General features: G+C 36.8%; 1 protein-coding gene across 5 annotated transcripts in view; it reads left to right on the plus strand.

Moving 5' to 3' along the window:
* pak5 (p21 protein (Cdc42/Rac)-activated kinase 5) overlaps positions 1-15,238 on the plus strand; it is a 266,982-nt gene that overhangs the window by 225,245 nt on the left and 26,499 nt on the right. The window lies entirely within an intron of this gene.

Genomic DNA, 15,238 nt, shown 5'->3' on the forward strand with positions numbered 1-15,238 from the left:
GGTTTCAGTCACAGTGTTTTTAATTTAGTGGCAGACATCAAGAGAACATATAGAGACAGGAACACATTTTAGGTCGTCGTTGCTCAAGTTCAAGTTTATTGTCATTTAACCATATACACGTATACTACCAAATAAAACAACATTCCTCCAGAACAAGGTGCACACACAGTACATAATAACTCATACACAGCTCATAAAGTACTGCAGAAACTCTGGCTCCTAACACATCAACGTAATTATTCGTTTTCATTTAAGTCACATAAATATCCAGAATGGAGGACAGCAGGTGACTAGTGCCTGTTCATCATTAGCAACCTAACATCTACGCCAAGGAGTTTGATTTTTTTTTTTCTCCTGTTTCCGTGGACCTTATTTCTTTGCTATTTTAGATGGGCTGTGCTTCTTTTAACTTGTTTTGCAGTTCTAGTCAGCTGGCAGAAACTCCTTTCACACCGGTACAGACAGATTTCTTCTGTATCTCCAGCCATATCAACCTCCCACTCCTTATCAACACAGACATCTACTGCTTCATCCAGTTTAGGAGACTGTTATCTTAGTTTCTAGGTAGCAACAAGGGGAGCATAAAAATGGTAAGTATACACTTAGTCTCTGTTTACAAGATTAAAACAGTAAATTTCTGAATCTTCTGCCACAATGGTAGTCCAAAAAAAAGTCACGTAACTTCAAACAAATAACCAGTAGCGCAAGCTTCTTTAAAAATGCTGATACTAAATACTGTTAGGAGCAGGAGAGAAAATTTAGATCAGTGTCTCTGAATTAATAATAAACTTTAAATGCAGTGTTGGGCTTTTATTTTGCTGTCATAGGGCATCTGACATTGTTTGCAGTTGGGCTTTCCCTGGCTTTTAAAAGATTTTTGTGTCACCTGTTATATGCATGTGGTGTCAAATTAGGTACAAAAAGGGGGGAAATAGTTTACATTTTATATTGTAAAAGTAATACAAATTGTAAATTGCAGGAATAGCATTTGTAACCATTAATTTTCAATAAATAAATAGGTTTTTGTCCCTTAATGGTTGTTACATCTTTAGCAAAATATTTAAATTTCAAAAGGCAGTACTGTACTTCATCTGGCAAGTCTAGCTGGTAAATGCTGAGCAGATACAGTAACTGTTAGATCTTGCAGTGGTGAGATGATGATTCTGTGGAGCTCACAGTGAGTTAGCCATCTCAGATAACAAGGTTTGGAACCATGCATCTATTCCATAGCTGAAGTACTGTACCTTTTGTAAATGAATATTTATGTATTGAGATAAAGCATGGAATAGGCCCTTCTGGCTCTCCGAGCCACACCATCTGGACTAATCACAGGAGAATTTACAATGACCAATTAAAGTACCAGCTGGTATGTCTTTGGACTGTGGGAAGAAATTGGAGCACCGGAGGAAACCCACACGGTCACAGGAAGAACATACAAACTCCTTACAGGCAGCAGTGGGAATCCTCAGGTTTGTTGAATACCTTTTGAAACTTATTCCCTACTATCTCTTCCTATCTCAGATGCTTCTTCAATTGATAGATTAGATTATACAGGTACCAGTATCTGAGGGGTACTGATATCAATATTACCTTGAAAGGAAGTTATGCGCAGCTAGAAATGTACTTATGAGCACTTAAGCTCCACCCTGCCTCCATGTTGGCATTTATTGCCGTAAGCACACATTTTCCATTTATTTTTAGTTCTGGTGATACTTGTATCTGTATAATCTAGCAACTGAAGAAACCTCTGAGATATGAAAAGATAGTATATTAAAGGAGAAGTTTCATTAGGTTTTCATCAAACATGAAGAAAGACAGCCTTTCAACAGGTTCCAGATTTTTTATAAACTAATCATACTTATTATACAGCCTTAGAAACACAATCAGTAGGATATTTTTAAAAGCAGTTTGCAATTATAACAGATATTTTATATCACAGAATACTGCTGTTGATTACCCCACAACCATCAGGCTCTTCAATGTTCACTTGCCCATCCATTGAAATGTTCCCACAGCCAATGATCTCACTTGAAGGACTCTTTATCTTATTATTTCATGTTCTCGGAATGTATTTTTATTTATTTATAGCTGCATTTGCACAGTTTGTTGTCTTCTGCACTCCAGTTGATCTTTCACTGATCATGTTATAGTTACTATTCCATAGATTAGCTGAGCATGCCTGCAGGAAAATGAATCTCGAGGTTGTATACGGTGACATATATGTACTTTGATAATGAAACTTACTTTGAGCATAGAACTTTTTGGTGTAGATTGTTATCTGGTGTAGAAAAAACAGCAGCCATCAGGAACATCTTCCCTATATCTCTTCCTTGTATCTAGTCTGTCTAGTCCTGTTAGAATTGTGCAGGTTTCTGTGAAACCCCCTCTCATTCTTATATACTCCAAATTTACCAAGCCATGAATCATTCTACTAAACCTTTGCTCCACCCTCTCTATGGCAGGAACATCCTTTCTCAGAAAAGGAGATCAAAACTCTAAACCAGGGGTTCCCAATCTGGGGTACATAAACTGCTCACCTAATGGTATTGGTTCATGACATTAAAAAATCCCTTCTCTAGACCAGAACCCTAGTGGTCCTATACAACTGTAGCAAGACATCTTACTTCTGTAGTCAAATCCTCTTAGGGCATCAATTTATCTTCCTAAATGCTTGCTGCACCTAAATGTTTGCTTTCTGTGATTGATATACAAGGACACCCAGGTCCTGTTATGCCTTCCCTTTTTGCAGTTTAGCTCTATTCAGATGACCTAGCTTTGTGCTTGTAGAACTGATGCCGATAACCTCACAGTTAGCCATGTTAAAACTGCATCAGCCGTGCATTTTCCCACTCACCCAACTGACCAAAATCACACTAGGTCCTCTTTGTAGCCTATTCACAGCTGATACTATTCTTCTACCCACTCTACCCACCTTATATCACTTCCAAACTTAGATGTTGCTTTCAGATCGCTAATATGATGAAGTCAACTCTTGAACTTACAATCTACCGCTTTTCACTTAACTGTCTATCTGTACTGGACTCTCTCTGTACTGTACCACTTTATTCTGCCTTCTGTTAGGGTTTAACCTTGTACTACCTCAATGCATTGTGGTAATGAATTGTCCTGTATGGACTGTATGCAAGAGCAGTTTTACACTGTACCTCAGTGAACGTGGCAATATTAAACCATTTATCAACTTAATTTGCCACTTTAACCAAATCGTTGATATATATTGTAAGTAGCTGTGGCCCAGGAATGGATACTTTCTGCAAGCATCCCAGTGGCCACTTCCTGACAATAGAAAAAGGACACATTTACTCTTTTTTTTGGTTTGTCAACAAATTATTGATCTATATCAGTATACCACCTCCAATCCCATGTGCATTAACTTTGCATACTGCTGGTTATATCTTAAAACATTCTTTTTGATAAACCTTTGCTGACTTTTCCAGTCCTATTAATATTTTCCATGTGTTCTTTTATTATATCTTTTATAGTGAATTCTAGTATTTCTTCAATACTAAATTTGGCTCAGTGGTCTGTAATTCTGTTTTTTTTATTTTATTAAATAGTGGGATTACATTTCCCATACTTCAACCTGCAGAATTAGAAATGTCTAACACTTTTCCTTTATATATGTAGCAAATATTTGTTTATTTCCTTACATTACTAGGATGGTAAATACAAATTTAAACATATTTGGATTGAAACATCTCCAAGAGAAAACATGCAAGATGAATATATTATAGCTGTCCTATTTCTGAAAAGCATGGATGACTTGTGGGCAATGGAGACTATAAGCAACTCTCTTTTATTCATCAGATTGTTGACTGTAAAATTATGCCTTTTAGGTGACTAATTTAAAATAATATTAAGACTGCTGATTTTTATATTGGTTCACAACACTTTTTTTTAAACCAGGAAGTGCAAATCTGTGGCCAACTATACTGCAGTGTTTGTACAGTCATAAGTAATTCATAGATGCATTATCGTTCACATGCAAACAATGGCAAACACACTGTTCATTTACATGTGTCATTTTCTTGAGCTAAGAAGTAGAAGAAAATTAACATTTGTTCCAGTTCAGCAGCTACATTTTAGTCTAAAAATTTAGGAAAAGAGTCCTTTAACCTAGCCCATTTTTATCAGTTAACATTAAAACAAATTAGCAACACATTTTCTGCCTTTAACCTTGTCTATTATTCACATTCACAAACATTAAGTCAGAATGTGTATGTGAAATAAGAGATTAGGTGTATGCGAAGTATAGATCCATACCTATATTGATATGGAGCAATACCAAAGTATTGATCCATATTCAGGAATCAAAAAGTAGAGCATAGTGGGACTAATACTCTGAGCTGCATATATTTCAATGCCAGGAGTATTGTAGGAAATGCGGATGAGCTAAGGGCATGGATCAGCATGTATAATTGTGATATTGTAGCCATTAATGAAACCTGGTTGCAGGAGGGGTAGGACTGGCAGCTTGATGTTCCAGGGTTCCATTGTTTTAGACATGATAAGGTGGGAGGCATGACATTACTAGTCAGGGAAGATCTCACAGCAGTGCTCAGACTGGAGAGCTCATCTAGTGAGGCTTTGTGGGTAGAACTGAGAAATAACGCAGACATGACCATGTTAATGAGATTATATTACAGACCACCCAACAGTCCACAGGATTTAGAAAAGCAAATTTGTAGAGAGAACTCCAGAGTGTTGAAAAAAAATAAGGTTGTGATAGGTGATTTTAACTTTCCACATATTGACTGGAACTCTCATAGTGTAAAAGGGTTGGATAGGAAAGAGTCTGTCAAATGCATTCAGGGAAGTTTCCTTAATCAGTACATAGAAGTCCCAATTGGAGAGAGTGCGGTACTAGATCTATTAGGGAATGAGACAGAGCAGATGACAGAAGTTTGTACATGGGAACACTACATCTAGTGATCATAATACCATTAGTTTCAAAGTATTGTGGAAAAGGATAGGTCTGGTCCTCAGGTTGAGATTCTAAATTGGAGAAAGGCCAATTTTGATGGTATCAGAAAGGATCCATAAGGAGGCCTCCAAAAGTGAAATTTTGAGAGTACAGTGTTTGTATGTTCCTCTTGGAATTAGTGGCAAGGATAACAGGTTTAGGGAACCTTGGTTTTCAAGAGATAATGAAGGAGGTACGTAGCAGGTAGAGGCAGGTAGGAACAAATGAGGGACTTGAGAGGTATAAGACATGCAAGGGAACACTAAAGAAGGAAATTATGAGGGCTAAAAGGAGAACAAAGGACAAAATTAGTCATCTGGCAGATAACAGTGTAATCTGTGCCTTGAGCTGAAAGAGATAAGGGAGACTGTCAAAGCTTGCAGCAGGATCTGGACCAGCTGGAAAAATGGACTGAAAATGGCAGCTGGAAATTAATGCAGACAAGGGTGAGGTGTTGCACTTTGGGAGGACCAATCAGGGTAGGTCTTAAACAGTGAGCGGTAGGGCAAGGAGTGCAGCAGACCAAAGGGGTCTAGGAATACAGATCCATAATTCCTTGAAAGTGGAATTTTGGCATATTGGCCTTCATAAATCAATGTATTGATTACAGGAGTTGGGATGTTGTGTTGAAATTGTATAAGATGGTGGTGAGGCATAATCTGGAGTATTGTGTACAGTTTTGGTCACCTACCTACAGGAAAGATGTAAATAAGATTGGAAGAGTGCAGAGAAAATTTACAAAGATGTTGCCAGGACTTGAAAACCTAAATTATAGGAAAAGGTTGAATAGGTTAGGAATTTATTCCCTCGAACATAGAAGATTGAGGGGAGATTTGTTAGAGGTATACAAACATATGAGGGGTATAGAGAGGATATATGCAACTAGGTTTTTCCCACAGAGTTTGGGTGAGACTGCAGCTGGAGGTCATAGATTTAGGGTGAAAGATGAAATTTTTTAAGTGGAGCATGAGAGGGAACTTCACGCACAGGGTGGTGAGTGTGTGGAATGAGCTGCCAGTGGAAATGGTGGATGCAGGTTTGATTTCAACACTTAAAAGAAATATAGATAGGTACATGGATGGGAGGGGTATAGTCCGGATGCAGAATGATGCATAGCCCAGATGGGTCAAAGTACCTATTTCTATGCTGTAGTGTTTATTCAATACCATGCATAATATGTGTCAGCTTGATGTATGTATTGTCATACCATTCATATCACCCATAGATGCTGCAGGTGACCATTTTTATCAAGTAAATACTCATTTTTGCCTTGACATTAAGGATCACTTACAAATGTACTGTTAATTATATATTACACAGGCAAGCTGCTTCAAAAGGCAATGTATCTAATTGGTGTTGTCAGTGTGGTGATATCAGAATCAGTGAATATAATTCACCAGTTTAACTAACTTCATGTTTATTATTCCTAAATCAGATTGTGCTGTAGTTGCTTTCAGTTTAATAACTTTTTCTGTTGCTAAAGGATGAACATTTTAATTATTTTTGTTATGTACTTGAGATAGAAATTGATATGAAGTTCAAATGCAAGTCATAACTTAATCTCAAAATTAAATTAGCTTGAAAAAATAGATCTAGTGCTTTCCCAATGTATGTGACGTATAAACTTTTCTCAGGCTTTCAGCCGGGTACAAGTATTGATTATAAGTTCCGATGCCAAGTTCTGCCTTCTTCATCAGGGATAATGCCTGGGCATGTCTAGTCCTATGGCTGTTGTGAATGGTACCACCAATTTCTCAGGGAGCACAGGAGGTGTATCTGTTTGGCTTACCTGGAGAAATCAGCGGTAGAAGAACACTACATTCAAAATGGCCATAGGATTTACTTCGGCACAAAACTCTAGCGCCATGCCAGTGGCTTTTGGGACCACCCAGTAAAGGAAGCCTTTGAAATAAAACTAGAGGAAAAGAATTTTAACAATGGCGAAGGGCTTGCTCTAAGTAAACTGGAATTCAATTGTAAATAAGGTGGGAGATTGAAAACCTGATTGGATGAGGACTAGTCAATCAGGAAGGACAGACAACAGGGGTATAATACTACTGGACTAGACATGCCCAGGCATCATCTCTGATGAAGTTGGCAGAGTTTGTCATTGAAACATTGGTTGTAATCTATACCTGTACACGGCTGGAAGCCCAAGAAGAGTTTATTCATTGAATTAGACAATCTTGTGTGGATCACTATTAACAGCTTATATCTACCAATTGTATGTATGTCTTTTGTCTTCCTTGATCATTTTCTTCCAAAAGAAATCATTCTTAAACAGTATAGACTTTAGATATGTCACAGAAACTACTGGTTAACCTTCTTCACCCAGTTATTTTTTAATTTCACAGTCAATACACACCTAGAAGCAGGCATTTTGGCCAAATTAATCAATGCTGACACCTTGTGCAACTTCTCCAAATTCAAAATCAGCATACAGCCATAAAGAATTGCTTAAATATTATGATTCCATCTAATGCAAATATATTTCAATTATGAAATGGCAAAAGGATATAACAATGTTAGTCAGGAAATTTAATCCTATGGTGGCAAGTTTGAGGAAGTGAAAACATCAAGGTAAGACAACACCAAGCAGCTGATGAATAAAAGTAATTTTTCTCCTCCCTCCAATCTTTTGAACTAGGTTGATAACTTAGTTTCAGTGCTATAAAAATACTGAATCAATTCAATTTAATCATGTCTTTGGGCTAAAATTAAATTATTGCACCAAGACCCATTCAACTAAATGCTCATTAACTGACATTGGTGTGCATTGGTAGTATTTTTACCTTCTTGGCCGGTGAAATTGTGAAAGTTTTCAACACTAATGTATATATCAAATGGCATTTGGGACATCAGTAGCAGACACTTACACTCTCGGGTTTTGGCTGCAGAGTGAAACGTATTCACTGACACAAATGTGGCAGCTGTGAGTGGCATCAGTAGAATGCATTCTAACCCCAGATAAATTGTGTGAGGTCTGGAGTGTGAAGGTTGATGTTTTTACTAGGGCAAGAGACAGCAGAAGGAAAGGCTGAAACTTTCTTTCTGGGCATTGGTTACCTTCTATTACTTGATCCCAATATTGGATAGGTTTTCATTTGCTGCCTCTCAACAGATGCATTTGTCTAGTAGAAACGCTAATTCAATTTTTGTGCTTAAACTGGGATTAGGAGTGGTCTCTTTTAATTTGCCATGGAGTACTTCTTCATAAGTTTAAATATGTATGACAGATCATTTATTTATTTTGTCAGTTCCAACAAAAAATAGCCCCATATTTTTAAACTTTTAATTATATGTATATTTCCTTTTGCCAGGCAACATTTTAAAGAGTATATCACACCATTTTACTGTTCTAGAGGACTTTCTTGTTCAATGTAGTTTAAAGTTACATACGGTGTCTAATCTGTATTTACATAAGATTTTAAACTGATTCATGATTACATCTCAGGTCTTATGTCTAAAACTACTTGCCATTGAATTTAGTTTGCCATTTTTCAATTTCTCATCTAAGTTGCTACCGTTAAAGTGTAGTTAACTTGAATCTCTAACCCCACTCTACTGACACATTATCCATATTTTCTCCGTTTAAGGTTTTTTTAAATCTTTATTAACTGAAACTTTATACTTCAAATTAACTGATGACATTACACTGGTGGTGCACATCACCAACAACAATGAGACAGCCAACAGAGAGGAGGTGAAAGAGCTTGATGCTTCGTACCAACAAAAAAACCACTTCCTTAATATCATCAAGATAAAGGAAATGGTTATCGATTTCAGGAAAACCCGCACCACTCTCGCCCCTCTTCACGTGGACAGCATAGCATTGGAAACTGTGAGCAGTTTCAAACTCCTGGCAGTGCACATCTCACACCACCTCGCATGGTTCCAGAACATACGCTCCACTACCAGAAAGCTTGCCAATATCTCTTCTTTCTAAGGAGGCTGAAGTGAGTTTGTCTTTACTCGTCAATATTCATGAACTTCTACAGATAAGCAGTTGAGAGTATCCTAACATGCTGCATCATTATGAGATACGGAAACTGCACTGTGGTGGACAGAAATACTCTACAATGGGTAGTTAAGGCTGCCCAATAAATCACCAATATCAGCTTGCCCGTCATTAAGGATATATATATATATATACTGAAAGGTGCTTGAAAATAGCTAGCAAAATCATAAAGGATCCATCAGGGAAGAGGCTATGCATTATACATGCCACAACTGCTATATTCAAAAGCAGTTACTTTCCCCAAGTCGTCAGGATGTTCAACACCTCCATTCATTAACCCACCCCACCACCAATGCACATCCCCTAGCATCATTTTATGTACATAATATCAGTATTTATATATAATAGTTACTTGTACGTTGTGATTTATAGGATGTTTTTTATTTTCATATTTATTGTATTTTTTAATGCTGCATCGGACTTGGAATAACAATCATTTTGAATGATAAAAATGATCTTGAATCTTAAACTGATAATGAATTCCAACTGCTGCTTTACCCTTTTCACCATTTTACCAACATCATCTGTGGTTTCCTTTGATCCTCAAAATTATTTTGATATTATCTTCAAACTTGGGTATCTCTGCATTTAGCCTAATATCGAAATCATTATTATTAACAAAATTAATTAATAATTGAATATTGTGTGATAACATCATGCACACTTCAGAATTCTGCAGAAGTATTTTAGTCAAGTCAAGTTCATGTTTAATTATCATTCAACCATACATGAATAGAGACAAATGAAACAAAGTCCCCCTGGAGCCAAGGTGCAAAACACATTACCAACAGCACACTGCACATAGCACAAATAGTTACAATTTATGAAAAAATTATATCGCCCATGTCCCTGAGTGGCACAATTGGCATGGCATGGTAAGTTGTCCAGAACCAAGTTGTTCTTCCAATGAGTGAACACCGGAGGGCAGCACCAAGTGAACATTGAACAGCACTGGCGTGCTTGCTTGTGACTTAGAAGGAATAAAATAGCTCTCTACCCATCACCTAATTCCATAATTATCTCCAACATTCTCTTTGCTAAAATATTTTGAAAGTTCAAATCTGAGGCCTTTTCCTATTCAAAGGCAGTATATTCAGTTTTTACTAATCATCTCGTTGAACTATTCACAAGGTGTTATTTCTTACCAAATTGTAATGTCCAGCAACATAGCAGGACTATTGCCTTTTCTACTTTATAATAGCAAAGATCTTTAGGGGTGGGGTGTGGGGGAAAATAGAGCCTGAAAATTCATCTGTATTTTTATGATGTTAAGGCACTATGAGCAATCTGTCTAACACAGTTTTTAAAAGCTCCTAAAACAAAACATGAGCAGTAGTTCCAAAGCAACACTATCAAACTCCCATGTGATGCTAATATTTCATTGAATTGAATTATCTATATTAACAGGATCTTTCTTTGCAGTCATGATGACATGAGTTAATCCTCAAAGAGTCACACCGCAGTACAACTAATGCTCTTTCTGAAATTGAGAATTGTTGGCAAGGAGTGAGTATGTGTGACACTGGCAAAGTGAAAGAACCTGCAACAGTTTCTGGAAAACAGTGTAAGCAATGGCAAAAGGACTTGTGACAAGAAGTTGCTAAGGAGGTCTCCAGAAAAGAATTGGTAGTCTGCACTATTGGGAACCCTGTAGTGCTGCCAAGTGGCATTGCTAACTCTGAAAACAGAAAATTACGTTGAGTAAAAATGGATGGGAGGTCTATGGTCTGGCTGCAAGTCAATGGGACTAGGCAGTGTAATAGTTCAGCATGGACTAGATGACCCGATGGGCCTGTTTCTGTTCTGTAGTGTTCTTTGGCTATAAAAATCAGAGTATGGAATTTTGTAATCAGAGTAATTAGCATAACTATCCAGTGTGCATTTAATTTCATTTTAACATAAATTTATATTAGATATACAGGACTAAAAGAACTTATCTTGCCTAACAGTCTTCTTCCAATCAACCTTCTTCCATCCACAATTATTAGCATAACCAACTCCCTGCAGCTTACCTAACCTCTTCATAAATATGGTCGCCTCAGTCATGAATTGCCTTGACTGTTCTCTATAGTAGTAAATTATACATCCTTTCCAGTCTAGGGGTGCAGATTTTTCTAATTTAACATTTTCTTTCACATTTTGGTAGCAAATGTACATTGACTAACTGGGTTGAGTGGAGCAAATGTCTGCCTGCTAATCTCCCATAATTATAAGAGAAAGTGTGTGTGGTCACACCCTGTCTGAATGATTCTGTAACTTTTTTATTTTGTTTAGCTAAGAACTTTGGGGTTGACACAGCTAAAAATATTGTTGAAGACAATTTCTGTATGAAATAAGCAAGAGTATCAGTCTTGAAGGATGTGTTTGCTTGAATAAAATCCTCAATGATTAGAAATACTCAATACAGACAGTTGTAAATGTAGATTAACGTCTTTCACCAGTCTAATTATATTTTGACATGTCTTGTATTAAAATTATAGACCATGTTTTCTGCTTCTTGTACATAGATGTAAAGGATAAGTCAGAAGAAGCATAGGAAGGAAAATAGGGTGGGAGTATTATGCGTGCACTGGAAGATGCAGTGGTGCTAGAAAGTTTGTGAACCCTGTTGGATTTTCTCTATTTCTCCATAAATATGAGCTAAAATGTGATCAGATCTTCACGTAAGTCCTAAAGCTAAATAAAGAGAGCCCAGTCAAATAAATAACACTAAAATATTATGCTTGTTCATTTACTTATTGAGAAAAATGATCCAATATTATATGTATTTGTTGGAATAAGTATGTGACCTGTTGGATAATGCCTTCTACAAAAGTTATTTGGAGTCAGGTGTGCCAATCAATGAATTGAGATTGGAGCTGTCAGCTGTTGAGGTGCTCTGCCCTATAAAAAAGACACACAAAATCAGGTTACTGACAGAGCCCACTCTTCTCAAGAAAGATCTATTTATGTGCACCGTGCCTCAATCAGAACAACTTTCAGAGGACCTTAGAAGAAGAATTGTAGAGATGCATGAAGCTGGAAAGGCTATAAAAGTATTTCTGAAGACCTGAATGTTCATTCGTCCATAGTGAGAGTTATTGTCTACAAATGGAGGAAACGCAGTACTGTTGCTACTGTCCTTAGGAGTGGGTATCCTGCAAAGATCACACCAAGAGCACAACATGCAACGCAGGAGGTGAAAAAGAACTCAAGGGTAACAGCAGAAGACTTGTAGTAATCTCTAGAACGTGCTAAAGTCTCTGTTCACATGTCCATTATAAGAACAACACTGAACAAGAATGGTGCTCATGGAAGCCACTGCTCTCCAGAAAAACATTGCTGCAGGTCTCAAGTTTGCAGAAGTGCACCTAGATGTTCTGTGGACAGATGAGACAAATGTTGAACTTTTTGGCAGAAATTTACCTTGCAATGTTTGGATTAAAAAGGGCACTGCACACCAACACCAAAGCCTCATCCCAGCTGTGAAACATGATGGAAGGAGCATCATGGTTTGGGGCTGTGTTGCTGCCTCAGGGCCTGGACAGCTTGCAATTGTTGAGGGGACAATGAATTCAAATTGTATCACGACATTACAGGAGAATGTCAGGGTAGCAGACTGTCACCTGAAACTTAATAGAAGTTGAATAATGCAACGAGACAATGATCCGAAAGACAAGAGTAAATTCGACAACAGAATGGTTTAAAAAGAAGAAAATGTGTGTTTTGGAATGGCCGAGTCAAAGTCCTGACCGTAATCCTATAGAAATGTTGTGGAAGGACATGAAGCAAGCAGTTCATGCAAGGAAGCCCACCAACATCCCAGAGATGAAGCAGTTTTGTAAGGAGGAATGGCCTAAAATTCCTCCAAACTGATGTACAGGACTGACCAACAGTTACTGGAAATGTTTGGGTGAAGTTATTGTTGTACAAGGGGGTCACACCAGTTACTGAAAGCATAGGTTCACATACTTTTTCCAACAAATTCATGTAATATTGGATCATTTTTCTCAATAAGTAAATGAACAAGTATAATGCTTCTTGTGTTACTTATTTAATTGGGTTCTTTTTATCTAGTTTTAGGACTTGCCTGAAGATCTGATCACATTTTAGGTCATATTTACAGAGAAATAGAGATAATTCTACAGGGTTCACAAACTTTCTAGCACCACTGTATCTGATAAATCATTCCACTTAAGTCATGGTCATTTGCTCTCTGTTACAAATATTTACTTACAACAATGTGTTTTGCTGGATACTGATTTCTTTATTCATATTTGTAACAGATTTAGCTATTTATTCCATTCCAGGCCCCATGGTGGCACTGCTTACTGGTTTCTGTTACTGTTCTGTTTCTGAGTCGTCATTTTTTTAATCTTATCTTTTCTTCAAGTGACACAACACTGCGTTGCTATGGTGACATCCAGCAAAAGAATTGCTGAGCACACAAATGACCATTTTTTAATCTATTGCTAATTAATGGGAATGACTTTCCCCTCGATATGTTCTGTGACTTAACTTACTCTTGAGTTTACTGTTAGATATTTGGTCCTCTTACTAAAGGCAGTCTGTTGCCTTAAGGAGAATGTTGGGGGGTTGGGGGTGGTGGAATGCACCTGGTAAATTAATAAATGCACTCTGCAGCATCAAGCTGTTCCATTTTCCTGAGCCTCTGAAAATAATCTGCACTGTTGACTAGGTCGTAGATGTAGTCTGTATTTACAAGTTACAAAAGGTTTTCCTTGGAGAGTGAGTCAGTCTCAAAATCTGTAAATACGTTTAATGGAAAATGAATAGTAATACGATGAAGTAGAATAGGAGCACGTTACACATTTTTCCTAATCAGTCACAAGTTAGTGTGCTAGTGCAGCAATTGACTGAAACAGCTAAGCATTTTGTTGTAACATAGTAGGGGCTCTGTGGTAACAGCTATAGATAGTCTTTTTTTCAGTACTTTCTTTCTCAATAGAACTGGGGACAATCGCCTTATACTGTATTTCATGCATATATCTTTAATTTGTGAATGTGTGGGAGAAATCTATTACATATATTTGTATTTTAATTCACTTTCTTTTTAAATAATAAACCTGATTTGAGTAAGCTATCAAAATGTACTTACTATTTGTGTTGGTCTCAGTAATGCAGTGCTAAAAGTAAAGCTTTGATTGTCCTCTATTTGGTTCTCTGTTTCCAAGAAATTCAGCAAATATGAATTTGTTTCAATTGTTTTTTAAATCGGGGAAGAGAAAAAAGCCATTTTCATGTAAAACTTTGGTTGTAAATGATAAAAGATGATTGGGATAAACAAATTTAATAAGTATTAAACAGTGTATTATATTAGTTACAAATCTTCAATTTGTTCCACTCATCCATTTAATTTAGCTCATTTTTAATTCAATTCATACTTTGCAGCATTTCTCGGGCTATAGGAGTATAGTCTGTTTCCAGCTTTCACAATATTTTGGAGGTGTGTTTTTAAAAATATATCTCAATTTTCTTTTACGGTTAAGAATTATCCACCACCTACATGGCACAGTTACCTATCAACATGATTAGGGTTGAGAATTCAAAATGTGTGGAATTAAAACAAAAGATATTTGAGCTTAAAGCTCCATGCAGACTTGAAAGTTCTTGAATATTTTCCCTGTCAGATAAAAAATTATAGGAATTGTATGCTTCTGAACCATAATGACTAAGAGCTAAATTATATTTCAGCTTTTAAGATTGAGATTTTAATACAATAATGGAATTCAGTAATAACAGTTGTCTGTCTTTATATTTACACTCCTCATCTTCCTATCCTTAAGTTGCATGCCCTTCATGCTAAGAAGGGTAATGGTTGACTGACTTCAACATCCACACCGATAGTGCAGTGAAAAAAATTACTCAAATGTGTAGAGAAGCAGTTTGCCAATTACTTCCTTTTTATTCATGGCTGTTTTTCAATTGATAATTGTGCATAGCAATGCAATTTAGGCTCAGTAAAGGCAGAGCACCCAAACGTTTAGTTATGGGCCTATGTATGTACATAATGGCTTGTACATAATGGCTTTGATAAGTTTCCAAACCCATAAAAATGCAATGGTTGGAAAATAATAAGAAATATAAGCACAAATAGGAATGATATTTCTTAGGACAGATTATAAAATTTCAGGGCTACAGTTTGGATACCACTGAAGAAGCGTTTTAGATGTAGGCTTGAAAAGCACTAATATGTGTGATGCATGTTGATAGTTGGTTTGTTGTTTCAAGCCATTCAG

The sequence above is a fragment of the Mobula hypostoma genome, chromosome 8 (assembly GCF_963921235.1).
Source record: "Mobula hypostoma chromosome 8, sMobHyp1.1, whole genome shotgun sequence".
NCBI classification, from domain to species: Eukaryota; Metazoa; Chordata; class Chondrichthyes; order Myliobatiformes; family Myliobatidae; genus Mobula; species Mobula hypostoma.